This window comes from Balaenoptera acutorostrata, chromosome 3 (genome assembly GCF_949987535.1).
Source record: "Balaenoptera acutorostrata chromosome 3, mBalAcu1.1, whole genome shotgun sequence".
NCBI classification, from domain to species: Eukaryota; Metazoa; Chordata; class Mammalia; order Artiodactyla; family Balaenopteridae; genus Balaenoptera; species Balaenoptera acutorostrata.
In genome coordinates this window covers 73407270-73434958 of record NC_080066.1, presented here as the reverse complement: position 1 = coordinate 73434958, position 27689 = coordinate 73407270, and the positions used below count along the sequence as shown (strand labels likewise).

At 37.5% G+C, this 27689-nt stretch overlaps 1 protein-coding gene across 1 annotated transcript in view; it reads right to left on the bottom strand.

The window, feature by feature from the left end:
* Positions 1-27322, bottom strand: part of HERC1 (HECT and RLD domain containing E3 ubiquitin protein ligase family member 1) — a 205360-nt gene extending 178038 nt beyond the window's left edge. The window contains exon 1 of the mRNA XM_057542678.1: positions 27145-27322. The gene's annotated coding sequence lies outside the window, so the exon portion shown is untranslated. The remainder of the gene's footprint in view (positions 1-27144) is intronic.
* Between the last annotated feature and the right edge of the window lie 367 nt (positions 27323-27689).

Below are 27689 nucleotides of genomic sequence, written 5' to 3'. Positions count from 1 at the left end.
ATCTAATGCTGTCAAACGAAACGGGGCAGGCAGGGAGTGACACAACAGTACCAAATACTAACTGGCTTCAAAGTAACCTTTTTATCTTTTCATTAAAAAAACAAAACAAGAGCTCTACCCACCACCAGAGCCTCCCATCAAGCCTCTTAGATAGCCTCAAACACCAGAGGGCAGACAGCAGAAGCAAGAAAAACTACAGTCCTGCAGCCTGTGCAACAAAAACCACATTCACAGAAAGATAGGCAAGATGAAAAGGCAGAGGGCTATATACCAGATGAAGGAACAAGATAAAACCCCAGAAAAACAACTAAATGAAGTGGAGATAGGCAACCTTCCAGAAAAAGAATTCAGAATAATGATAGTGAAGATGATCCAGGACCCCGGAATAAGAATGGAGGCAAAGATCGAGAAGATGCAAGAAATGTTTAACAAAGACCTAGAAGAATTAAAGAACAAACAAACAGAGATGAACAATACAATAACTGAAATGAAAACTACACTAGAAGGAATCAATAGCAGAATAACTGAGGCAGAAGAACGGATAAATGACCTGGAAGACAGAATGGTGGAGTTCACTGCTGTGGAACAGACTCAAGAAAAAAGAATGAAAAGAAATGAAGACAGCCTAAGAGACCTCTAGGACAACATTAAACGCAACAACATTCGCATTATAGGGGTCCCAGAAGGAGAAGAGAGAGAGAAAGGACCTGAGAAAATATTTGAAGAGATTATAGTTGAAAACTTCCCCAACATGGGAAAGGAAATAGCCACCGAAGTCCAGGAAGCGCAGAGAGTCCCATACAGGATAAACCCAAGGAGAAACACGCCAAGACACATAGTAATCAAAGTGGCAAAAATTAAAGACAAAGAAAAATTATTGAAAGCAGCAAGGGAAAAATGACAAATAACATACAAGGTAACTCCCATAAGATTAACAGCTGATTTCTCAGCAGAAACTCTACAAGCCAGAAGGGACTGGCATGATATACTTAAAGTGATGAAAGGGAAGAAACTACAACCAAGATTACTCTACCCTGCAAGGATCTCATTTAGATTTGATGGAGAAATCAAAAGCTTTACAGACAAGCAAAAGCTATGAGAATTCAGCACCACCAAACCAGCTCTACAACAAATGCTAAAGGAACTTCTCTAAGTGGGAAACACAAGAGAAAAAAAGGACCTACAAAAACAAACCCAAAACAATTAAGAAAATGATCATAGGAACATACATATCGATAATTACCTTACATGTGAATGGATTAAATGCTCCAACCAAAAGACACAGGCTTGCTGAATGGATACAAAAACAAGACCCATATATATGCTGTCTACAAGAGACCCACTTCAGACCTAGGGACACATACAGACTGAAAGTGAGGGGATGGAAAAAGATATTCCATGCGAATGGAAATCAAAAGAAAGCTGGAGTAGCTATACTCATATCAGATAAAATAGACTTTAAAATAAAGAATGTTACAAGACACAAGGAAGGACACTACTTAATGATCAAGGGATCAATCCAAGAAGAAGATATAACAATTACAAACATATATGCACCCAACATAAGAGCACCTCAATACATAAGGCAAACTGCTAACAGCTATAAAAGAGGAAATCGACAGTAACACAATAATAGTGGGGGATTTTAACACCTCACTTACACCAATGGACAGATCATCCAAAATGAAAATAAATAAGGAAACAGAAGCTTTAAATGACACAACAGACCAGATAGATTTAATTGATATTTATAGGACATTCCATCCAAAAACAGCAGATTACACTCTCTTCTCAAGTGCGCACAGAACATTCTCCAGGATAGATCACATCTTGGGTCACAAATCAAGCCTCAGTAAATTTAAGAAAACTGAAATCAAATCAAGCATCTTTTCTGACCACAACGCTATGAGATTAGAAATGAATTACAAGGCAAAAAACGTGAAAAGCACAAACACATGGAGGCTAAACAATACATTACTAAATAACCAAGAGATCACTGAAAAAATCAAAGAAGAAATCAAAAAATACCTAGAGACAAATGACAATGAAAACACGACGATCCAAAACCTATGGGATGCAGCAAAAGCAGTTCTAAGAGGGAAGTTTATAGCTATACAAGCCTACCTAAAGAAACAAGAAAAATCTCAAGTAAACAATCTAAACTTACACCTCAAGGAACTAGGGAAAGAACAACAAACAAAACCCAAAGTTAGCAGAAGGAAAGAAATCATAAAGATCAGAGCGGAAATAAATGAGATAGAAACAAAGAAAGAAAGAAAACAATAGCAAAGATCAATAAAACTAGAAGCTGGTTCTTTGAGAAGATAAACAAAATTGATAAGCCATTAGCCAGACTCATCAAGAAAAAGAGGGAGAGGACTCAAATCAATAAAATTAGAAATGTAAAAGGAGAAGTTACAACAGACACCACAGAAATACAAAGCATCCTAAGAGACTACTACAAGCAACTCTATGCCAATAAAATGGACAACCTGGAAGAAATGGACAAATTCTTAGAAAGGTATAACCTTCCAAGACTGAACCAGGAAGAAATAGAAAATATGAACAGACCAATCACAAGTAATGAAATTGAAACTGTGATTTTTTTTTAATAGTTTTTAATACTTTATTTATTTTATTTATTTATTTATTTATTTATGACTGTGTTGGGTCTCTTAGTTTTCATGTGAGGGCTTTCTCTAGTTGCGGCAAGTGGGGGCCACTCTTCATCGCGGTGCAGGGGCCGCTCTTCATCGCGGTGCGCGGGCCTTTCACTATCGCGGCCCCTCCCGTTGCGGGGCACAGGCTCCAGACGCGCAGGCTCAGTAGTTGTGGCTCACGGGCCCAGTTGCTCCGTGGCATGTGGGATCTTCCCAGACCAGGGCTCGAACCCGTGTCCCCTGCATTGGCAGGCAGATTCTCAGCCACTGCGCCACCAGGGAAGCCCGAAACTGTGATTTAAAATCTTCCAACAAACAAAAGTCCAGGACCAGATGGCTTCACAGGTGAATTCTATCAAACATTAAGAGAAGAGCTAACACCCATCCTTCTCAAACTCTTCCAAAAAATTGCAGAGGAAGGAACACTCCCAAACTCATTCTATGAGGCCACCATCACCCTGATACCAAAGCCAGACAAAGATACTACAAAAAAAGAAAATTACAGACTAATATCACTGATGAATATAGATGCAAAAAACTTCAACAAAATACTAGCAAACAGAATCCAACAACACATTAAAAGGATCAGGCACCATGATCAAGTGGGATTTATCCCAGGGATGCAAGGATTCTTCAATATATGCAAATCAATCAATGTGATACACCATATTAACAAATTGAAGAATAAAAACCATATGATCATCTCAATAGATGCAGAAAAAGCTTTTGACAAAATTCAACACCCATTTATGATAAAAACTCTCCAGAAAGTGGGCATAGAGGGAACCTACCTCAACATAATAAAGGCCATATACAACAAACCCACAGCAAACATCATTCTCAACGGTGAAAAACTGAAAGCATTTCCTCTAAGATCAGGAACGAGACAAGGATGTCCACTCTCACCACTATTATTCAACATAGTTTTGGAAGTCCTAGCCACAGCAATCAGAGAAGAAAAAGAAATAAAAGAAATACAAATTGGAAAAGAAGAAGTAAAACTGTCACTGTTTGCAGATGACATGATACAATACATAGAGAATCCTAAAAATGCCACCAGAAAACTACTAGAGCTAATCAATGAATTTGGTAAAGTAGCAGGATACAAAGTTAATGCACAGAAATCTCTTGCATTCCTATACACTAATGATGAAAAATCTGAAAGAGAAATTAAGGAAACACTCCCATTTACCACTGCAACAAAAAGAATAAAATACCTAGGAATAAACCTACCTAGGGAGTCAAAAGACCTGTATGTGGAAAACTATAAGACACTGATGAAAGAAATTAAAGATGATACCAACAGATGGAGAGATATACCATGTCCTTGGATTAGAAGAATCAATATTGTGAAAATGACTATACTACCCAAAGCAATCTACAGATTCAATGCAATCCCTATCAAACTACCAATGGCACTTTTTACAGAACTAGAACAAATCATCTTAAAATTTGTATGGAGACACAAAAGACCCCGAATAGCCAAAGCAGTCTTGAGGGAAAAAAACGGAGCTGGAGGAATCAGACTCCCTGACTTCAGACTATACTACAAAGCTACAGTAACCAAGACAATATGGTACTGGCACAAAATCAGAAACATAGATCAATGGAACAAGATAGAAAGCCCAGAGATAAACCCACACACCTATGGTCAACTAATCTATGACAAAGGAGGCAAAGATATACAATGGAGAAAAGACAGTCTCTTCAATAAGTGGTGCTGGGAAAACTGGACAGCTACATGTAAAAGAAAGAAATTAGAATACTCCCTAACACCATACACAAAAATAAACTCAAAATGGATTTGAGACCTGAATATAAGACCGGACACTATAAAACTCTTAGAGGAAAACATAGGAAGAACACTCTTTGACATAAATCACAGCAAGATCTTTTTTGATCCACCTCCTAGAGTAATGGAAATAAAAACAAAAATAAACAAATGGGACCTAATGAAATTTCAAAGCTTTTGCACAGCAAAGGAAACCATAAACAAGACGAAAAGACAACCCTCAGAATGGGAGAGAATATTTGCAAACGAATCAACAGACAAAGGATTAATCTCCAAAATATATAAACAGCTCATGCAGCTCAATATTAAAAAAACAAACCCAATCCAAAAATGGGCAGAAGACCTAAATAGACATTTCTCCAAAGACTTACAGATGGCCAAGAAGCACATGAAAAGATGCTCAACATCACTAATTATTAGAGAAATGCAAATCAAAACTACAATGAGGTATCACCTCACACCAGTTAGAATGGGCATCATCAGAAAATCTACAATCAACAAATGCTGGAGAGGGTGTGGAGAAAAGGGAACCCTCTTGCACTGTTGGTGGGAATGTAAATTGATACAGCCACTATGGAGAACAATATGGAGGTTCCTTAAAAAACTAAAAATAGAATTACCATTTGATCCAGCAATCCCACTACTGGGCATATACCCAGAGAAAACTGTAATTCAAAAAGACACATGCACCCTAATGTTCATTGCAGCACTATTTACAATAGCCAGGTCATGGAAGCCACCTAAATGCCCGTCGACAGACGAATGGATAAAGAAGTTGTGGTACATATATACGATGGAATATTACTCACCCATAAAAAGGAACGAAATTGAGTCATTTGTTGAGACGTGGATGGATCTAGAGACTGTCATACAGAGTGAAGTAAGTCAGAAAGAGAAAAACAAATATCGTATATTAATGCATGTATGTGGTACCTAGAAAATGGTACAGATGAACCGGTGTGCAGGGCAGAAGTTGAGACACAGATGTAGAGAACAAACATACGGACACCAAGGCGGGAAAACCACGGTGGGGTGGGGATGGTGGTGTGCTGAATTGGGAGATTGGGATTGACATGTATACACTGATGTGTATAAAATTGATGACTGATTAAAAACAAACAAAACAAAACAAAAAAACAAAGGGCTGTACCCGTAGCACATTCACTAATGAACTAAGGTCAGTCTTATTTGCACATTTAAAAAAATTTTTCTTCTGTAACTATATGTTAATTTTAACAAAGGTATTCTAATTTATTACTACTAGAAACTTGACAAGAATGTGCAAAATGCATCCATAGTAGGAAAGCCTATCACACACAAAGCACAGTGTGCCTAAAGGACTCAGAACCCAGATGAGGAGAAGGATGTGTAAGCAATTGCAATACAGTATGATAACACTGCATAACAAAGTTACCCAGCAGGAGCTATGGATAATACTAAGGGAATGAAGAGAAGAACAGAATGCCCAGGACACAAGAAATACCCCAAAAGTTAAGATATGAGGACCTAAAATAAAAGCTATAATGTACTGGGTTTGTGAGGAGATGAATTTTAAGGATATTCAGAAGGTATGCTCAGTGAGACTAGGCTCAATCAACATTTTCACTTTGCAATTTTAATCAAGAATAAGGTACTGCTTAAACTAAGAAATATCTTATTCATCGCAGCCTTTTTTAGAATAGCAAAAAGAAAAAACAAAAAGGGGAAACAATCTGAAATTCACCAATAAGAAACTGGTTAAATAAATAATACACATACACTGAGATTCAAGGCAATCATTAAAATGAACAAGGAAGATCTATAACTATCTGGAATGTGTTGAACTGAAATGATAACCATGATTTATTAAATTAATAATACATTAAGATATAGACCAAGCAATTCTACTCCTGGTTATACATCCAAAGGAATTGAAAGCAGGAACTCGAACAGATACTTGTACATCGATGTTCATAGCATCATTATTCACAATAGCCCAAAGGCAGAAACAACTCGTGTCTATCAAGAGATGAATAGGTAAACAAAATGTGGTACATACATACAATCGAATATTACTCAGCCATAAAAGGGAATGAAATTTTGATATATGTTCCAACTTGGATGGACCTTGAAAGTATTAAGTTTAGCGAAATAAGCGAGACAAGGAAGGACAAATATTGTATGATTCCCCTTATATGAGGAACCAAAAATAGGCAAATTCATAGAGAAAGTAGACTAGAGATTACCAGGAACTGGGGGAAGAGGGAATTATTGTTGAATGGGTACAGAGTTTTTGTTGGGGATGACGGAAAAGCTTTGGATATCGACAGTAATGATGGTTATACAACATTGTGAATGCATTCAATGTCACTGAATTGTACACTTTACAAATGATTTAAATGTGAAATATGCTATCTATATTTTACCACAATAAAAAAAATTAGATGCAGAAAAGTCTGCAGTATGCTAACATTTGTATAAAAAGGAAAAAGAGAGAGAATATATATGAATGCATGATTAGAGAGGTTTAGAATCTTGGAAAGGATACACAAGAAACTGTTAACTCTGGGAAAAACTAGGAAAGTGGAGAGAATAGAATGAAAGGGAGATATACATTTTGCTGTAACCCCCTTTTATACCATGTGGGTTTCTATCCATGTGCATATATTGCTTAAGAATATTTTTTTATTAAAGAAAGGAAAAGAATTATCCCGGCAAGGATAATCTTCCCATGGATGCTAAAACCATTGCGAAAAGGTTGTGGGAGAGAGGATTTTCACACAATCTCAAAATATCACACTCCCTAGATTAATTATTAGTTACAAAGGGGGAAAAATGTGCATTTATAAAGTGATCTGGTAACAGCCACCACTTTAAATCAGTTATCAAACTTAGCATTACCTGTAATGGAAAAAAATGGCATTAGGTGCCTCATGAGGTGATGCAAAAAGCACACACCACCTAAACAGTGTTCATCCAATTCATGTTTAACTTGAATATATAATCTTAAAGAAACAATCAGCAAATTCAGATTGTAGTACATTATGTAAGACAAACAGCCTAGATTCTTCAATAAAATTAGTATCATTGAAAAAGAGGGGAGGTAGGCAGGGGATTCTTCTAGATTAAAAGAGACTAAAGTGACTTAAAAGCCAAAAGCAATATGTGAATATGACTGGATTGTGGATCAGAAAAAAACAAAAAAGTTGTAAAAGATATGTGGGAGACAACCAGAACAATTTAAATACAGACACCGCATACTAGATAATGAATTCAAGTTATCTTCCTTAGCTCTGATACAGGTATTGTGGTTACATTGGAGAATGTCATTTATAGGAGATGCACACCTGAAAAAATTTTTTTTTTGAGGGGGTGAGGGAGTACCTTGGTGACTACAACTTACTCTCACTTAAAACAAAACGTGTATGCATGTGTGTTTAGAGAAAAGAAAAAAAAGCAACTGCAGCAAAATGTTACAATCTGTGAAACTAAGTGAAAAGTACATGGGTGCTTATTGTACTGTTCTTCAACTTTTCTATAGATTTGAGAAATTTTCAAAATAAAAGTGTGGAGAAGTGTGCAGAAACAGCTGAATCAGGCACAGCTGAGCTCCAGTGGTAAAAATGAGGAAAGAAAAAAAGATTATCTTTTACAATAAAAATATACAGAGGCGTGGGCTTCCCTGGTGGCGCAGTGGTTGGGAGTCTGCCTGCCAATGCAGGGGACGCGGGTTCGAGCCCTGGTCTGGGAGGATCCCACATGCCGCGGAGCGGCTGGGCCCGTGAGCCACAACTGCTGAGCCTGCGCGTCTGGAGCCTGTGCCCCGCAGCGGGAGGGGCCGCGATGGTGGGAGGCCCGCGCACCGCGATGAAGAGCGGTCCCCGCACCGCAATGAAGAGTGGCCCCCACTTGCCGCAACTAGAGAAAGCCCTCGCACGAACCGAAGACCCAACACAGCCAAAAATAAATAAATAAATAAATAAAGTAGCTATTAAAAAAAAATGAATGAGTGAGTTCGTCCTCATGGTGGTTCAGGATAAAAAAAATATATATATATACAGAGGCGTTAAATGGTAAGTATGGTTTTTCTATTATTAACCATGTCCTTCCTGATGGAGCATACGTAATAAGTTCATTTATTCCTAGGAGTATCTGTGTTAATCAAATATCACTTTTAATTTCCTTGCAACATAATTATTTTAAGTAATTATAGTGATATCATCTCTATAAACTCAGAGTTAGAATTATGAATCTTACTCAAAAAGGACCAGGGCAGGGGATGGATTATTGCTCCTGTAAACAAAGACCCTAAGTTGCCTACCCTTCTTAGAAGGAAGATAAAACCCAGACAGCAGGATGACAAGTTTACTTAAGCTTGTGCTCTGTACAAACTACACAGAAGGAAGCTAATGGGCAGGGAATAGCTGAGTTCAACAAAAATGAGAAGGCAGACCCCTTCATCTCTTAAATCTTCAACCCACATTCTTCATTGTTTCAAAATAGTTATGAATTTCTACATCAGAAAATATAAGAAAATATCTAAGCTAATCTCTATTGTAACATGACTGGAGGTAAATTATAGCAGTAAAAACCTAAATGGCAAAACTGACTTGGAAATGAGCTTAACTATCTTTGACTATGTTCTTTGAGAATTCACCTTTAAACAAAATAGTGAAGTCACACTACGAAGACCTGACAAAGGAGGAAATGGAAAGCTTTTCTTATTCCCTCATCTTGAATCCTACCTCCCTCTGAATATCTCTTAACAGAAAACAGCAGAATTTGAAAATAATTTCATCTCTACATTTACTATATGTACACTTCTATGAAGATATATGATACTTTGATTAAAAGGTTTTTAAACATTTTTTTAAATAAAATACATAGATGCAAGACTAACAAAACATGTACAGGATCTATATGCTAAAAATTGCAAATCACAGATGAAAGAAATCAAAGGAGCTCTAAATAAGAGATATGCCATGTTCCTAGATTGGAGGACTAAATATAAAATTGTCATTTCTCCCCCAAAATGATCTACAGGTTTAATACAATAACTATCAAAATCACAGCAAGATTTTTTGCAGCTACAGATGAACTTACTTTAAAATTTATATGGAAAAGCAAACAAACTAGCATAGCTAAAATCATAAGCCTTACCATCAATTTAAAACCAACAAGGAAATATTGAGAGACATAAATAAAATATAATCCAATCCTCAAAAAGAAAAACATTTTGAAAATAAGATCATGCCAAAAATCTGCTTGGGCAAAGAGAATGATTAACAAAGCAAATTACTAGATGTAGTCAAGAAAAGAGAAAGCAAGATTAGCTAAAGAACCAACTTCAAGTACAAAAAGCCCTTCCACAACCCAACACAACAGGCTCCTTTCCCCTCCCACCACTGCAACAGTATTGATAATCAGAGATGGTTACATACAGACGCACGCATGCACGCACACAAACTCACTAAAAAAGCCCATATATAGACTGTTCAAAAGAACCACACTTTATTCTTTTTTTTTTTTTATTTATTTTATTTATTTATTTATTTTTGGCTGTGTGGCTGCACGCAGGCTTCTCTAGTTGCAGCGAGCGGAGGCTACTCTTCCTTGTGGTGTGCGGGCTTCTCGTCGCAGTGGCTTCTCTTGTTGTGGAGCACAGGCTGTAGGCACGCAGGCTTCAGTGGTTGTGGCACACGGGCTCAGCAGTTGTGGCTTGCGGGCTCTAGAGCACAGGCTCAGTAGTTGTGGCGCGTAAGCTTAGTTGCTCCGTGGCATGTGGGATCCTCCCGGACCAGGGCTCGAACTCGTGTCCCCTGCACTGGCAGGCAGATTCTTAACCACTGTGCCACCAGGAAAGTCCCATACTTTATTCTTTTTAATGTTTACTTAAAGAGATCTGAGTTACTTGTCTTTTAATCCAGTATAGTGTGAAAAGAGTTTTTTCCCCTATCAAACTACAATCAACAATCCCAAATTCTACAGATAAAAAACAATAAAATAAAGCTTTACACTACAGTAGTCCCCCCTTATCCACAGGGAATATGTTCCAAGACCCCCAGTGGATACCTGAAACTGAGGATAGTACCAAGTACAAATATATTATGTTTTTCCTATACATACATACCTATTACAAAGTTTAATGTATAAATTAGGCATAGTAAAAGATTAACAATAATAATAAAATAGAACAATGTAACAATACACTGTAATAAAACAGTATACATAACAATATACTGTAATAAAAGTTATGTGAATATGGTCCTTCTCTCTCTCAAAATATCTTACAGTACAAGTTTAATGCCTTTCCCATCTTAACTAAGCACTCCTGCACTATGACCATAACTTTTGCAGTCTGAAGTGCATCAGCAAAACTAGTACAAACTCCTATTGCCTTCTTCACAATTTCACAGATAGAAGATTCATTCTTATCATTGAGTTTAGGAACCTCAGCATAGATTTTTGTCTTTCCTTATGAAGTTGAGAACTTTAACCTTTTCACTTAAAGGAAGCACTTAACTGCTTCTTTGGCATATCCAAATTGCCAGCATCACTACTCTTGCACTTTGGGGTCATTACTGAGTAAAACAACGGTTACTTGAACACAAGCACTGTACAAAGGGATGATTCACATCCCAGACGGGATGGAGCAGCACCACAGGAAATTTAATCAGGTTATTCAGAATGGCGAGCAATTTTAAAATTATGAATTGTTTATTGCTGGAATTTTCCATTTAATATTTTCGGACCATGGTTGACAGTGGGTAGATTTGGATGGACCTAGAGACTGTCATACAGAGTGAAGCAAGTCAGAAAGAGAAAAATAAATATCGTATTTTAATGCATATATGTGGAATCTAGAAAAAATGGTACACATGAACCTGTTTGAAAGGCAGAAATAGAGACACAGATGTAGAGAACAAACATATGGACACCAAGGGGGAAAGGGGAGTGGGATGAATTGGGAGATTGGGATTGACATATATACACTAATATGTATAAAATAGATAACTAATGAGAACCTGCTGTATAGCACAGGAAACTCTACTTAGTGCTCTGTGGTGACCTAAATGGGAAGGAAATCCAAAAAAGAGGGGATATAGGTATACATATGGCTGATTCACTTCGTTGTATGGTAGAAACTAGCACAACATTGTAAAACAACTATACCCCATTTTTAAAAAAAAAAGTGAAACCATGGATAAGAGGTGACTACTGTACTCACTGCCTCCTTAAATTAACCTAACCCCAAACAGGTTTTTTTAATCTGTTCACCCTAACTCTTACTAACAAGTCAGCTATTAAAGTGTGTGTACTGGTGAGGGGACTATACATCTCAGTTGGCCCAGGATGTTACCATTTTATGCCTGTTGTCCCCACATGTACCTTTTTACTATGGTAGAGGCAAAAGACCAAATGTCTACGAATATTCTAAGAATACAGTATTTTAGGTTATAAAACAATACATATATAATTTTGAAACAATTCTCTGAATATATAAAAGATCTAGAAAAAATGTGGAGAACTACACATGAGAATTAACGGCAGTTACTCTGTGTGGTGAGATAGTTTTCACTTTTTTCTTTACATTTCCCTATACCATCTAAAAATTACTTTTTACAACAGCATATATTATTTTTTACACTTAGGAGGGAGTCATTTCCATTTGTTAAAATGCAGCTTTTCTTTCTGACCCAAGTCCTCATCTCATTTCAAAAGCATGCACTAGTTTTCTTTAATATATGTTATTCATTAAGAACTGAGGCAATATGAAATAGTATAGGAAATTTTAGCCTTTAGAATGCAGAATATCTAAATTCAAGAACCAGCTTTGTTGTGGAAAATACAGAACCTACCTACCTTCCAGGATTGTTTAGAGGATCAAACAAGAATCTACATGAAAGTGCTTTAATGAAATATACTCATGTGAGCTATGATTACTACTACAAGCACATGAACAAACTATGTAACCTCAGATCTCATATATAAAATGAGGGGGTCTTATAACGTAAGCTCCAATTCCCTTCTACATCTGAAATTCTAGTATTAACAGTGTCCTCTTAACTCAGCCTTCTACTCATATCTAAGTTATGTCTTCGAGAGGTATACCTTTTTTACTGATAACACTTCCCAGGTCTCCATGTTTTCTATCTTCACTGGGATACAGTCAGCGCTCCACATTCTTCTTGTAGGCCCTGACTGCCTGAAAGTTAAAGAAAATATGTATGGTCCTTCCAAACAGACTTTATATCCCCTCTTAATCTAATTTATATTTCATGATCTCCATCTGCCACATCTTGCAGTGTAGAGTAGTAGCTATGCACAGGACTCTGGAGCCAGGTGCCTAAGGCCAGATTCTGGCTCTGCTGTATCACCAACACTGCAGTGTAACCTTGAACTATTTACTTAATCTCTCTGTGCCTCAATTTCCTTATCTGCAAAATTGGGATAACAACAGTGCACCTACTGGATAAGTTTGTTGTAAAGATTAAACAAATTACAAATTATATACAAAGGACTGAAAACAGTGCCTGGCATACAGTTAATGTTATATGTGACTGAAGTCTTTTTCTAACATTGCTTCTCTAAAAGTATAATGCTTACAGGCTAAGATAAAACAAACAACCAACATTTGCCTCTTACTTTTTTTCTCAGTGAAAAAAATGTCTTCTTATTATTTGCTTACAAAAATTTCTCCACATCATTGTAGTGAAGTCATACACACTCACCATCATTGGACATTTTCCTTTATTCTCTGTTCAAACCCTCTTATCCAACATTTCCCAAACTGTGTTTCCCTAGAAAATTTGTTCCACTAGTTCTTCAAGATGTTATGGGGGAAGAGGACGAAGGTTCAGTGATCAAATAAATTTGGAAAATGCTGAGTTAATGTTAAACAGGTTCCTTTACTGTAGGTCTTTTACATGCTAATATGTACTATATTACGTTCCAAGAGAGAAAAAAGTGCACATTGTTTACCAAGTTTATTTGACCCTAAAACGCTTTTGTCAAGGTGCTACATTGGGAAATGCTGCTGCTCTAGTTCTTTGACAACTTTTAATACAAAATATGCTATGTTACATAAATTAATATTTCTTAAATCTGATTCACACACAAAGCCTGTTCTCAAATTCACGCTGAGAAATCCGACTCAAAAAACTAATAACTGCTGCCTTGCACAAATTACTTTTTGAAATTTCTTAATATGAACACTGACCGTAAAAGAACAAACACCAATGACCAGCTACACATGCTAGGTGACAAGCTGTTATCTCATGATGAGATGTTCAGCTATTTATTGGCCAAATGTCCTTTAAACAAACTCTAGTTATTCAATATTCCCAAGTTTCTTCTGAATTTTCAATAATAAAAACTTGTGCTCTTCCCTTTTTAAAGGAATTCACTACAGAATATTGTCAAATCATCCCAGAACCAGTTCTGATATAAATACAAGGCCCTAAATATACAATTTACACTGTTGAAGAACTATCCTAAAAAACACCATCTAATACATGAACAATAGGATTTCACTATTTTGCAATCCCTGATGAATTAGTAAATCAAAGCAATGATCATCAATAGCTGCAAACATCACAAAGAGAGATGACAAGACCTTACATACCTCCTTATGGAAACACAAATTCCTCCTATGAAGTACTCTTACCAAAAGAAAAAAAAAAAATCTGACGAATCTATCAATTTACTACGGGAAATTCAGGAGACAGAACATGTTAAATGACATTACAGTACAGAGATGCAATCAGTAAAATGAGACTATGGGAAACTTCTCAAAAACCTGGTTTCTTTCAGCAAAAAATTTTAAGAAAGAAAAAAAAAGAAAGATGGAAGGAGAGTCTAAAGATTAAAAATGATTTAATATACAAGACAAACAATTGTAAAGTATGGACCTTATTTGGATCCCACGTCAAGCAAACTGTGTGTGTATAAAACAATCAGAAAAATATGAAACCTGATTACATATTTGATATTAAGAACTTGCTGTAAATTTTTTTGGTAAGATAATGGTATTATGCTTATTTTATAAAAAAGAGAGAGCCACTCTATCTTTTAAAGATCCATACTGAAATACCTGAAATTTACAAATTAAATATCTGAAATTTACAAATTAAATATGTCTGGGATATGGTTCAAAAAAGTCCAGAGTTGGGAGTGGGGTAGTGGTGGATAGAAATATAGAGAAAATAATACTGTCTATAATAATTCTGGAGGCTCAATGATGGGCACATAGGAGCTGTTTAAACTATGCTTTCTACTTTTATATTAATGTATGTTTAAAATACTTTGTAATAAAAAGATTTTTAAAAAAAACACTGGGAATTGAATTACCTACCTAGGACTGCAAATAGCCTCTACATATTCCCATAATAGATTAATGCACAGTCAAGCATAAGTGAATTTAAGTTTACTATGAACAAATCATGTTTATAAAGTACTAAAAGAAATCATTTGACAAGAATTTCACTAACACTCAACATGCTAAACTCTCCTATGTAATTAACTCTTATTTACAAGTCTGTTAACAATATCTAGCCAATTTATGGCTTTCCATTAAAAAAATATAGTTTAATTATGATTTTTTTTAATTTCTATTTAAGTTGCAGACAATATTGCAGAGTCATCGCTATCTTTCTACTCCTGTGGGCTTATGGTACTTCTGGAGTTTATCGTCAGCAGACATATTGCGTAAGTGCTCCAGCTCACTGAGCTCCAAACAGGACTAGTTTTTATCTTGTGTACAAGAACTCTTTCCTGCCTTCCTACTCTGAAATAAAGAGCCAAACCAACAGAAGGCAGACCAAGAGGGAGGGGGTGGTTATAAGGAGGCAGTTACAAGAGAGCACCATGGAAAGGGAGAATATCACTGAGAACTGAAAGCTACAACTTAAAAATACAAAACATTCAGCAATTCTTTAGATTTTTGCAAAACAATGTCACATTTTGTCAGTCATCAACTACTTTAAAGTGAAATGATTCTGTGAATTTGCATCTGACTTTATTTCCTTATACAGCATATCTTTAAAGAGTTTTGAAAAATTCCTCTTCATATCTCAGACTAATTTAAATTAATCAAAGCAATTCAGAATAGTTTCAAAATGAACAGGGGAAACAGGTGACATACTAAACTTTTATCAGCATTTCCCTACTGCCACACATTACATGAGTCTTTTCAGAAGCTACCAAACTCTCTTTTTGACTTTAAAAAAGCAAAGTGCCCCACCCCTATGCTAATCTACAATGCAATCAAAACAGCATCAATATTACTACAGCCTAACTGTAAAAGGTCTTAGTGAAAAATATTGGTTTAAAAAAGATCACAACAGTATTGTTAATTATATTGTTAATTTATATTTTAATCCTAAATTTTATATTTTTAATCTAAATTATATTTCTCAAAAATGCCTAGGCTTTAAGAATAACAAACACTAAGAACATGCCAATTACAACAGGCCATCTTTGCCCTTTCATCATGCCAAGTATCTTCTGCCTCCAGATTAAGCAACTTTCCAATCATTAATTTAAGAGATCAAGCCCATAATACCATACAATGCAGAAGTCCACCACTTAAACTCTGGCAGTTTTGCAAAGGAATAGCAACTTCCTTTATGAATAGAACCTTCATAAAAGAGGGTCTAGCAACTAGAGGTTATTCAAGGGCTTGTTTCTTAGGCAGCTACCTCTCTCCTCTGTGGAAGCTTATCAAATGGCAGAATATCTACCCTGTCTATCACACAGAGGTGTTATGAAGATAAATTGAGAAAATGTTTACCAAACTACTTTGAAAACTGAAAAGCTATATACAAATGTAAGGCATTATTATTTCATTACTTGTTTGCACTCTAGACAGTTTGCAGACTAAACTTGCTACTTAATATCATTGTTTCAAGGTCTACCAAGAAAAACTTATTTCAGGGTATAAAGGTTCACTAATATTCACCTTTCTATAGCAAAGTTCAATCCTTATTCCAATTGTTGTTCTCTTCTAACATCTATTACCCTTCTTTGGCAGAAGAAAACTAGAAACATTCTTTAAGAAGTCAAAGCAACATGCGACACCTAAAAGTCTGTCTCATTATCAACCTGAGTTTCTGAACACCTATGTAGAATGGTCCTGCCCAAACGACATTATTTGGATGGGATTTTAGGTCAGACAAAACCATCACACTGAGGCTGGCCGTTTCCATGCTCTGCCTCCCACAGTTTCCACCAACACCTGCCTTTGTTTCTGAATTCTGATCCAGGCTCCACCACTTACTAGCTATGGGATCCTGGGCAAGTTACTTAACCTTTCTGTGCTTCAATTTCCTATCTACAAAATAAACGTGGCTTAAATAATAAACAGTTCAACCAGATTTAATATTATTTATACAATAAAGTTCTTAGAATAGTGCCTGGTGCACAATAAATGCTCAGTGTTACCGAGTATTATTACTTTATTTGTGCATCTGGCTACTCCACCACACCACCTTCACTAAATGACATAAATCTCTCCATCATTCGTCGTCATTCCTTCTTTTCAAAAGAATGAGCAAGTTTAAGAAGTCAAACTATGACCATATTACTGATAAAATTTCAATGTATCAATACATCACTGGATGTCCAGTTGTGTAAGAAAGTTCAATGATACGTTATATAAAAGATACTGGCCCCCACATGCTTTTAAATTATATTAACACATAGATAATATAATATCCCTAGGTTATCCTAGATTTCTAATACTATCAGTTAGCAAAGCTGCTTATTTGAATTGTATCACATAAAACTTCCCATGAACAGTTTTGTATAGTGACTAACAGGAAAGGTCTTCTAAAATGGCAAAATTTAGAAGGGCTTCTATAAATGCTACTATATTAAGTTTAAAAAAAAAAAAGCTTGGATAATAACGTATCCCCCCCACCAAAAATCAATATCAACAGAGACTTTAAATCAAGAGTTTAGAGTGAGGAAAAATAGCTTGCCAGAGCAAGAGGAAATATTATTATTACATTAACATCAATAACATTATAATTAGAGGACAACCAAAGTATGTTAAACACTGCAACAAACACAAGAGCTACACTCCAAGCTTATTTTTTAAATATTACTTAGCACATATTTGAACAATTATATGCTCCTGATAATGTTATAAATTCTAAATCTTAACATTTCCCATATGAGTATCTAATTCAAAAAATTCACAGCATTGCTTAACTGATTTAATAGTTCTTCTTTGGCTTAAAATCTTAAAAAGGTAGAATCACTTAATCTAATTTAGAGATAATTTCACTCCACAGACAACTACCGAGAGCTGCATCTCTGGCTTACTATGTGTCAGGGACTTTTCTAGGCACTGGAATGAACAGGTTATAAAGTTCCTGCTCTCACAGAGTTTACATTCCAGTGAGGAAGACAAGTAATAAACGAGTAGACAAATAAATCATTAAATTTCAGAAAGCGTACTATAAAAAAATAAAGCAAGAGAGACAAGGAGAAATTAGGGTCAAGGTGATCACTAGTTTGTATAGTGTGCTCATTGGAGATTTCTAAAGAGGTAGACTCTCTGAACCCCTTTTTAAGCAGACACTTGAATGACGTGAGGGAGCAAGCAGTACAAAGACCTGAGGGAGGAACAGAGCAAGAACAAGTATTAAGCCCTGGGAATGCACCTGGCATGATCAAAGAACATAGCGAAGTTCAGTGTAGCAGAAGTGGAGTGAAAAGAGAGAAGGAGACAGGGACTACATCATGGAGGACTTCACAGGCCATGGCCAGGAATCTGGCTGTTATTTTAATTATAAAAGGAAGTCATTATAAAGTATTAAATAGAGGAGTGGTTTATCTGATGAACAGTTAAAAAGATCATTCTAGCTGTGAAACGCAGAATAGACTGTAGGAGGTCAAGTGAGAAAACGGAAAACAGTTAAGAGACTCTTGTAATTATCTAACCAGGACATGATGGTGGTTTAGACCAGAGTAATAAGGTAGAGATGATGGTATCTGATCAGATTAGAAATATATTCAAAAGACAGAACCAAGAGGATTTGCTGATGGGCTGATTATAGGGTATAAAGAAAAGAAAAGAAAAGAATCACACGTGATACTTAAGGCTTTTGGCCTGAGTGACTAGGTAAATGGTCCTGCCATTTACTAAGGGCACACTGGGAGGAAATGGTGAGGACAGGAATCACAACTTCTGTGTTGTGCAAACTTAGTTTGAGAAGCCTTTTAGACAACCAAATGAGATGTGGAATAAGCAGACGAACTATGACACTGTACCTCAGGAAAGGGGTCAGGACTGAAGATATAAATGTGGAAGTCAATCAACATTTAGATAGTTCTTAAATCCAAAGAAATGGATAAATGTAGATGGGAAAAACTTTTTTGTTTAATCTTCACATGAGCCCTACGAGGTAGCAACTATCATCATTCCCATTTTATAGATCAGAAAATAGGCTAAGAGATAAAAACTTATCCAACATCACTCTACTAATAAGTGGTAATAAGTTAGAAAAACAAACAAACAAAATATCTAATTAACTATAATGACTATGACCTTTCTCAACCGGGTTCATCATCTGAACCATAGAACTTGAAATGAATATTGGAGTGAATCTTTTCTCAACTCTCCCAAGGACAGTAGATAACTAGTGCCATTCTAGGTGCAATGGAGAGAAGTTAATTCTTCACATACAATTAATGCTCAAATGTCCTAGAACATTAGGGTTTAGTTCTCTCATGGAACCCCAGATGAGAAAAAAACTATACTATACTATTATTCTATTGTAACTATTATTCTTCTACTACTACTACTACTACTACTACTACTACTACTACTACTACTACTACTACTACTACTACTAGTGGTAGGAATCACTTAAAATGAGAGAAAAAAAGACTGGTGAACAACATAAGTTACCATCCTGTGGAAACCTTTTCATGGCTTTGCTTTGTAACCAGTAAAATAAAGTGTTATTTGAGGTTTTTATACCACCAAAGGTGATTGTAAGAATACACCAAACCTCTACTGATTCTACTCACAATCAGCACTCATCATCTGTCTTCCTGAAAACATCAATTCATCAGAAAACCACTAGAATGTAAGCTCCTCTGGTGCAAGAATACTTGTTTTTTCATTAATGTGTTCCAAGCACCTGGAACAATGTCCTTTTTGGTGAAAGAACCTAAATTTCCAGTCCCCCTGAGCAGAACTTGTTACCTTGTAAGATGCAGATGTTTTTCATGTTGTCTTAGTTTCTTGGCACCACTAAAATCTGATAGGATTATCCTAATCCAGAACTTTAAACTCTCGATTTCTTCTTCCTTAAGATTGGCCTTCTTTCTTATGGAAATAAAACAGATTCCAGATAAAGCCATTACTGTTCAAATAACTACCATACCATAGTGCCAATATGTACTGTATGTCCTGTTCAAAATAACTAGCATACAATGTGAACCAATAATTACTATCTCATACATACTCTACAGGAAAAAATATTCTCCTTACAATTTCAGTTATCCTTTGTTAAACTCCACAAGTATTTCAGAGCACGGGTATTATGAATCAATGCAGCAACTCCATTAAATGCAAAAAGTTTCAAATGAGCAATCCTGGGTAGATCGGAAATTGCCTTCTAGTCAATTTCCCCTGCACAAAATAACCTACATGTTATCAGTACAGTATTAGTGGACAATATATTTCATTTTCAAGCTATAAGAACCTGCCAACAGGGCTTCCCTGGTGGCGCAGTGGTTAAGAATCCGCCTGCCAATGCAGAGGACACAGGTTCGAGCCCTGGTCCAGGAAGATCCCACATGCCGCGAAGCAACTAAGCCCGTGAGCCACAACTACTAAGCCTGCGCTCTAGAGCCACAACTACTGAAGCCCGCACGCCTAGAGCCCGTGCTCCACAACGAAGAGTAGCCCCCGCTCGCCACAACTAGAGAAAGCCCACGTGCAGCAATGAAGACCCAACGCAGCCAAAAAAAAAAAAAAAAAAAAAAAAAAACCTGCCAACGGCAGGCATTAAGTGCCCTTCCACGATGGGTTCCGGTCACTGAAATGACTGCAGGGCATTTTTTTAAAATCAGTCATCTCTGACAAAAAAAAAAAATATTAAAAAGCACAGCAACACATTCTGTTGGTAAGGCTGTGGTGAAAACAGGTGCTCTCATATATTACTGGTGGGAACGCAAATTAGTACAACACTTCTGGAGGAAAATTTGGCAATACCTAACAAAACTACATATGCACAGAACTTTTGACCCAGCAATCTCACTTACAGGAATCTACCCTGAAGATACATCTCTTACACTACAAAAATATATATTCACAGGTCACTTACTGCAAAATTGTTTATAACTGCAAAATACAGGAAACAACCTAAGTGCTCACATATAGAAGAATGACTGAATAACTTAGGATACATCTACACAGTAGAGTACTATACAGCTGTAAAAAAGAATGGAGAATATCTGGGAATTCCCTGGTGATCCAGTGGTTAGGACTTAGCACTCTAACTGCTGGGACCCCGGATTAGATCCCTGGCCAGGGAACTAAAATCCCATAAGCCACATGGCACTGCCAACAAATAAATAAATGAAAAATTTTTAAATTAAAAAAAAAAAAAACGGAGAATATCAAAAGACTATCTCTTCAAAAGAATGAACTTTTGGGGTGATTTCCAGGACACACTATTAAAGCTGAAAAAAAGGTGCAAAAAAGTATCTATAACATGCCACTCTTCATATAAGAAAGAAGGGAGGGCTTCCCTGGTGGCGCAGTGGTTGAGAATCTGCCTGCTAATGCAGGGGACACGGGTTCGAGCCCTGGTCTGGGAAGATCCCACATGCCGCGGAGCAACTGGGCCCGTGAGCCACAATTACTGAGCCTGCGCGTCTGGAGCCTGTGCTCCGCAACAAGAGAGGCCATGATAGTGAGAGGCCTGCGCACCGCGATGAAGAGTGGCCCCCGCTTGCCGCAACTAGAGAAAGCCCTAGCACAGAAACGAAGACCCAACATAGCAATCAATCAATCAATCAATAAAAAAATAAATCTTTGAAAAAACAAAAAAGAAAGAAGGGAATGGGAAAACCAGTTTGGCAGTTCCTCAAAAAGTTATCATATGAGGGCTTCCCTGGTGGCGCAGTGGTTAAGAATCTGCCTGCCAATGCAGGGGACACGGGTTCGAGCCCTGGTCTGGGAAGATCCCACATGCCGTGGAGCAACTACACCCATGAGCCGCAACTACTGAGCCTGCGCATCTGGAGCCTGTGCTCCACAACGGGAGAGGCCACGACAATGAGAGGCCCGCACACCGCGATGAAGAGTGTTCCCCACTCGCCACAGCTGGAGAAAGCCCTCGCACAGAAACGAAGACCCAACACAGCCAAAAAATAAATAAATAAATAAATAAATTTATTAAAAAAAAAAAAAAGTTATCATATGACCCAGTAATTCCACTCCTAGGTATATACCCAAGGGAATTGAAAACATATGTCCACATAAAAACTTGTACCTGAATGTTCATAATAGCCAAAAAAAAAAAAAAAGAAAAGAAAAGAAAAGAAAAACCAAATGTCCATCAACTGATACATGGATGAACAAAGTGTGGTATATTCATACAATGGAATATTATTCAGCCATAATAAGAATGAAGTACTGACACATGCTATAACATAGATGAACCTAGAAAAGATTACATTAAGTGAAAGAAGCCAGGCACAATAGTTCACATATCATATGATTCCATTTACACGAAATGTCCAGAATAGACAAATTCATACAAACAGAAAGTATGGTTACTAGTGGCTGGAGAAGGGGGAATAGGAAGTGAATACTTCCTATACTTAGTACTAAGTATACTTAGTACTACTAATGAATACAGGGTTTCATTTCCAGATAATGAAAATGTTCTAAAATTAGGTAGTGGTGATGGTTGCACAACCTTATGAATAGACTAAAAAACAATGATTTGTACACTTCCAAAGGGTGAGCTTTGTGTTTTGTGAATTGTACCTCAATTTAAAAAACTGTATGCAAGAAAAAAAGGAATACAAAAAAAACACAATCTGTTCATGCATGTAAAAGAGATAATGGAAGGATAAACCAGAAACTAAAGAAGCTGGTTACCTAAGGGCATGGAAAACAGGTGCGGAAAAGGGGGAGGGGAGGGAATGGGAATAGGGTAGTAGGAATAAGGAGTGACAATTATCTGAGTATATTTTTTTAATGTAATGTTTAGTAGCAGTAATGTTTCATATAGCAAAATAAATAAAATCAACCAGAATTGGAGGAACCCAAAATAGGATACAAAGAATGAGACCTAACTGCATTACAGATGAATAATATAACCACACTAAAGGAAGTGAAGAACAAAAGAATTAACCTAAGTAACTTTGAAAAACAGTATGTTGACTAGATACTGTAAGGCTAAAGACAAGAAAAAAAACATGTATACAAATACTGCACTCATTGGTAAATATGTTTCTCATAAGGGTTAGCAATAGGTCACTACTTGATGTGCATTCTAAAATTGAACAAATAAATTAGTATACAGTATTATAGATAAGGAGAGGCAGGTTTCTCACTGTCAGAAAAAAACGTTACAAATACGAAACGGTTGGTACAGCAGAAACTACACAACACACAACATTGTAAAGCAACTATACGCCAATAGAAATTAATTAAATAAATTTTAAAAAAAGGTTGGAATGAACCTTGTGGTGTTGGACTGGAATACAAGATATTAATATGAACTCAAATATGGTTTTTAAAATATAGAGAAAGACAAATACAGAAATAAGTGTGTGTGCGTGTGTGTGTGTGTGTGTGTGTGTGTGTCTGCTTGCATGTGTGAGCAGGTTAGTATATATACATATATTTCCTAGCTCTGTCCTCTTAGTGCCTAGGAGCAGTGACACCCCAGTGAGCATACCTAGCATTCAGATCTTGATTTAAATTCTGTTCTCCAATAATAGGAACTAGATCTCCTTAGAGAAGTAGTTGATTTCAGGACAGGTACAAGGAAAAATACAAGATCAGCATGGAAAATAGCCTGTGGTGCCAGAATATAAGGAACTGCTCAAAAAAGGGTGGAGGACAACCCGAAAGAGCTCCTAATGGCCAAAACTGGAAGAATCTGAGCAATAAGATAATGATACTATTGAAGTAGAATCTGTAGAATAAAATAAATATCCATGAAGTCATACTTATAAAAATAAATAATTTAACAAATAAATGAGGAAGGGACATCTCTTTCTTACAGAAGAGTTCCAATAATAAATGTAAAAGGAACGAGGGAAATAACAAAATCACCAGTAAGGCAAATACCACAGTAATAACTGCTGCAGACAAGATCCACCAATGGTTGCTAAAATCAGTGGGAGAAAGTTTGAGGAGAAACAGTGTATCTGCATAGTCTCAAAGTATCTCCCTTAAGATATGTATCAAGTACAAAAAGAAAAATAGTAACTTTATAGTGGAGAATACAGCAGAGTTGACCTTAATAAAGCAATCGAAGTTAAAATATCACTAACAATAAGACATATCAACACCATGTACCTCTAGTATGATGCACTGCGGACACATCCCTTTTGTAGTTTTCTTGCAAACATACAGAACCTCAATCTAATCATGAGAAAAACATCAGACAAACCCAAAATGAGAAATATTATACAAAATAACTAACTAGTACTCATCAGAAGTGTCAAGGTCATGAAAGACAAGGAAAAACAGAGGAACTGTCACAGATTGTAGACAAGACTAGGAAGATATAACAACTAAATGCAATGTGGGATCCTAGATTAGATCCTGGGAGAAAAAAAAAATACATTGGGGAAAAACTGGTGACATTCATATAAAGTCTGTAGTTTAGTTGATAATATTTCATCAATGCGAATTTCCTGTGTTTGATCATTGTTATGCAAGTCTTCAACAGTAGAGGATGCTATGTGAAGGGTGTATAGGAACTCTCTGTACTAACTTTGCAACGTTTCTGTAAGTCTAACATTATTTCAAAATAAAGTTAAAAATAAATAAAATCCATCAATCGATCATCTTATGCGAATGTCTTATTCCCTTGCTCAGGGATCTCATCTGGAATTTAATATTCCCATTAATTTAGAGGGTCTAGTAAGTGACAGCAGAACAAACTGAAATCATAAAAACCAGATCGGGCATCTAAAAAGTAAATTACCTACTTTATATTTTTTATACCTTCTGCCTTTTTTAGTCAAAAAAAAATTTGCTGCTGTTGCAACTTTACTGGCTTTGCAAACTTCGTTTAAAACGACCAATTTTTTTTTATGTTTTCAATATCGTGATAATCCGTAGTATGTGCCCAAAATAACATATTTCATTTGTCTGTTACGCCAAAGTTTTATTTACATAAAAAACTGTCAATAGATTATAGTGTTTGTTACTTATTATCACATAGTCGTCCAACCACAAAATTCAAGGTTTTTTCTCAAGTCAATTTGCTTTTATCCTAATACAAACTTCTCTCCACACCCTAAACTACAAAGTCATCATCATTGTTATTTTAAGTTCTGAAAATCTGAATTTTAAAAAATCAGCTGTTCAATGTATGCAGTCTTTTTTTTTTAATTTCAAATATTGAGTAATTTAGTCTTTTTTGGGAAAAAATGCTTGGGACATTAGAATTGTACTGTATTTATTATTTGCATCCTCTACTAACCAACCCAGCCTAATCAACAAGTCTTCTGAAATTCCTTTTATCAAATAGGATTTTCAGATGTTTATATTAATAAACAGATTAAGTGACATGTTTACATTTGCTTTCTCCTCCACGAACCACCACGATGTCTGCATTGGGAGTGGAATACATGACCAGCAAATGAATGGGTAAGTGTCACGAGCAAACAGCATGACTAGAAATTTAAGAAGCAAAGTGATAAGAACCTTAGGGAAAGCAAAATTCATAAAAGTTTAGAATTACAAGAGGCCTTAATAGGCCATTCCAATGACAACCCCAGACAGATGACAATCTATCCTATTTTTAAAAGCCTCCAGATTTTCAACCTCCCTAGATGTCTCATTCTGCCATATAAAACTGTCATGTGATTTGGGGGAAATATTGCAAGACTATTCTTTGCCCTACCTAATGCTTTCTTTCTTCAAATAATATAATAATACATTTTAACTCACTTCCAAGATTTACGAACGCGCACAGGTGCTTAATACACATGTGTATACATATATATGCACATATATGCACACAGGTACCAAGGACACTCAATTTTGCTTGTATAAACACACACTATAGAAATCTACATAATCAAAGGCACATGTCCATCCCATCCCAATCACAAAAGCACTATGAAACAAACAATGTCACATAATGATTCGGGTCTAAAAATAACCAATGGGAGCCAATTTTATAAAGCCTTGAGGTAAACAGGTTTCTTCCCACCATAATAATCAAAGTTTATTTGCTTTCCACAAATACTACTCCTTTACAGCACCCACCACAGGCAGAACTGTAAAAACACATATGTCCTAGATCCAAGTAAATAATAATTTTTAATGTTTTCTTTTTTTAAAAGCATTTAGCTAATAATCATTTTGGAAGAGGGCCCAATGAAAGAGATAGTGATGACAGTACAGTCAATGCTAATGAACAAGTAACCAGGTTTAATCAAGCAGGTCAAAGAAGTGACTTAAATAAAACAAATCATTTTTCCAACATGTATAGAATGGGGAAGTCCCAGTCAAGGATGAGCCAAAAACTATTTGAAAAAATTAAGCGTCTGTTAGAAAATACACCAAAATGTTAACCATGAAATGCTACCTCTGGAAATGGAATTACGAGGATGGGTCAGTGTGTTCAGATTTGGTATTCCTATTATTCTGAGTATCCATATTTTCTACTGCATTATAGAAATCATTGTTAAATTAAAGCAAAATTCTGTCCCTGTGTTTCACAGCTCTCTAGGATACACAGCATGTCTTTTACATAACCTCCTGGGAGAGATGGTACCAGCTCCGGTCCTCCTGTGTCTCCCATGAACCTGCCACCCATCACAGGAAAGGTTTCACTATGTTCCCTGAGACAGCTCCCGTCATCATCATCCTCATCTCACCCCAGAGACTTCACAATGCATCTCGTCTCCCCTCCCAGCAGCAAAAGCTTTATAAATTATCATTTTATAGAGGCATAAGATTTGAAGAAAGGTTTACCAGATCATGAGCTGCCCCCACCCAAAAAGCAGAGCAAAAGGGAAAGACACGTCGTCCCAACCTCCACCCCTCAGAAGGTGGAGGGTGACGGGGGGCACCCGGGTCGCGGCTCTCCTCGGATCCCGAAATAGGGTCGGGCCGCCACCCCACCCCCCGGTCCGAGCCCCGGCCGGGGGCGGGACTCTCGTTAGTGGATAAAGGAGTGGGGAAGTCAGAGACGCGACCCCCGAGGCCCGTGGACTGGTACAGCAAGCCGCCAGACGGGCGGGTTCCTCCGCCCTCTCGGACCAGCGGCTCGGCTTCTAACGCGGCTCTGTAGCCGCCCGGGCAGCGAGAGGCCTCAGGGGCCTGGGAGCCGCACCGCGCCGGGAGGGCTTCCTCAGGCCTCTGCCTGCCTCCCACCCGGGACCCCGGCGGCCCCCTTCGGTGGCGGCCCCCGAACGGCTCCGGCCGGCCTTGCCGGGCCAGCGGGGCGCACGCACAGGCGGCCAGGAGGACAGAAGAGAAGGCGTTACCATACGCGGCTCCAGAGCTGGCGGGGGTGGGGCGCGGCTCCGGCGACCCGAGCCCGGCTCGGCAGCGGCTGCGGTGGCCGCGTCCTTTATTTTTGCTGCAGCAGCGGCGACTTGTCAAAGGGAAAGACGTAGGAGGCGGCGGCGGCAGCGGCGGCGGCAGCAGCGGCGGCAGGCGAGTCTCGCAGGACTTGGGCGGAACTCTCGCGCAGCCTGGAGCCCTCGCCCCGCCCCCCAGGCCTAGCGCGGGAGGCGAGAGCCTCTGGAGGAGGAGTGCTCGGGCCAGGCTGCAGGAGAACGGGAAAAGAGACTAGGATTTAATAATGGATGGGGGTGGGAAGCCTAGATTCTAGGAACACCCAGTTACCGCGCAGCCCTCACCTTTCAGCCCTCGCAGAGTCCAGGCAGCTCGGTGCGTCCGCGAGGATCGGACTCCGCATGAGGCACAATTGGGGGGCGTTTCATAAACGGCGGTGAGGAGTACGGGGGCCAGCCAGCGCGCCCCCTTTTCCTCGTGGTGGGCGTGGAAGACCCTACTGCCCCGCGTC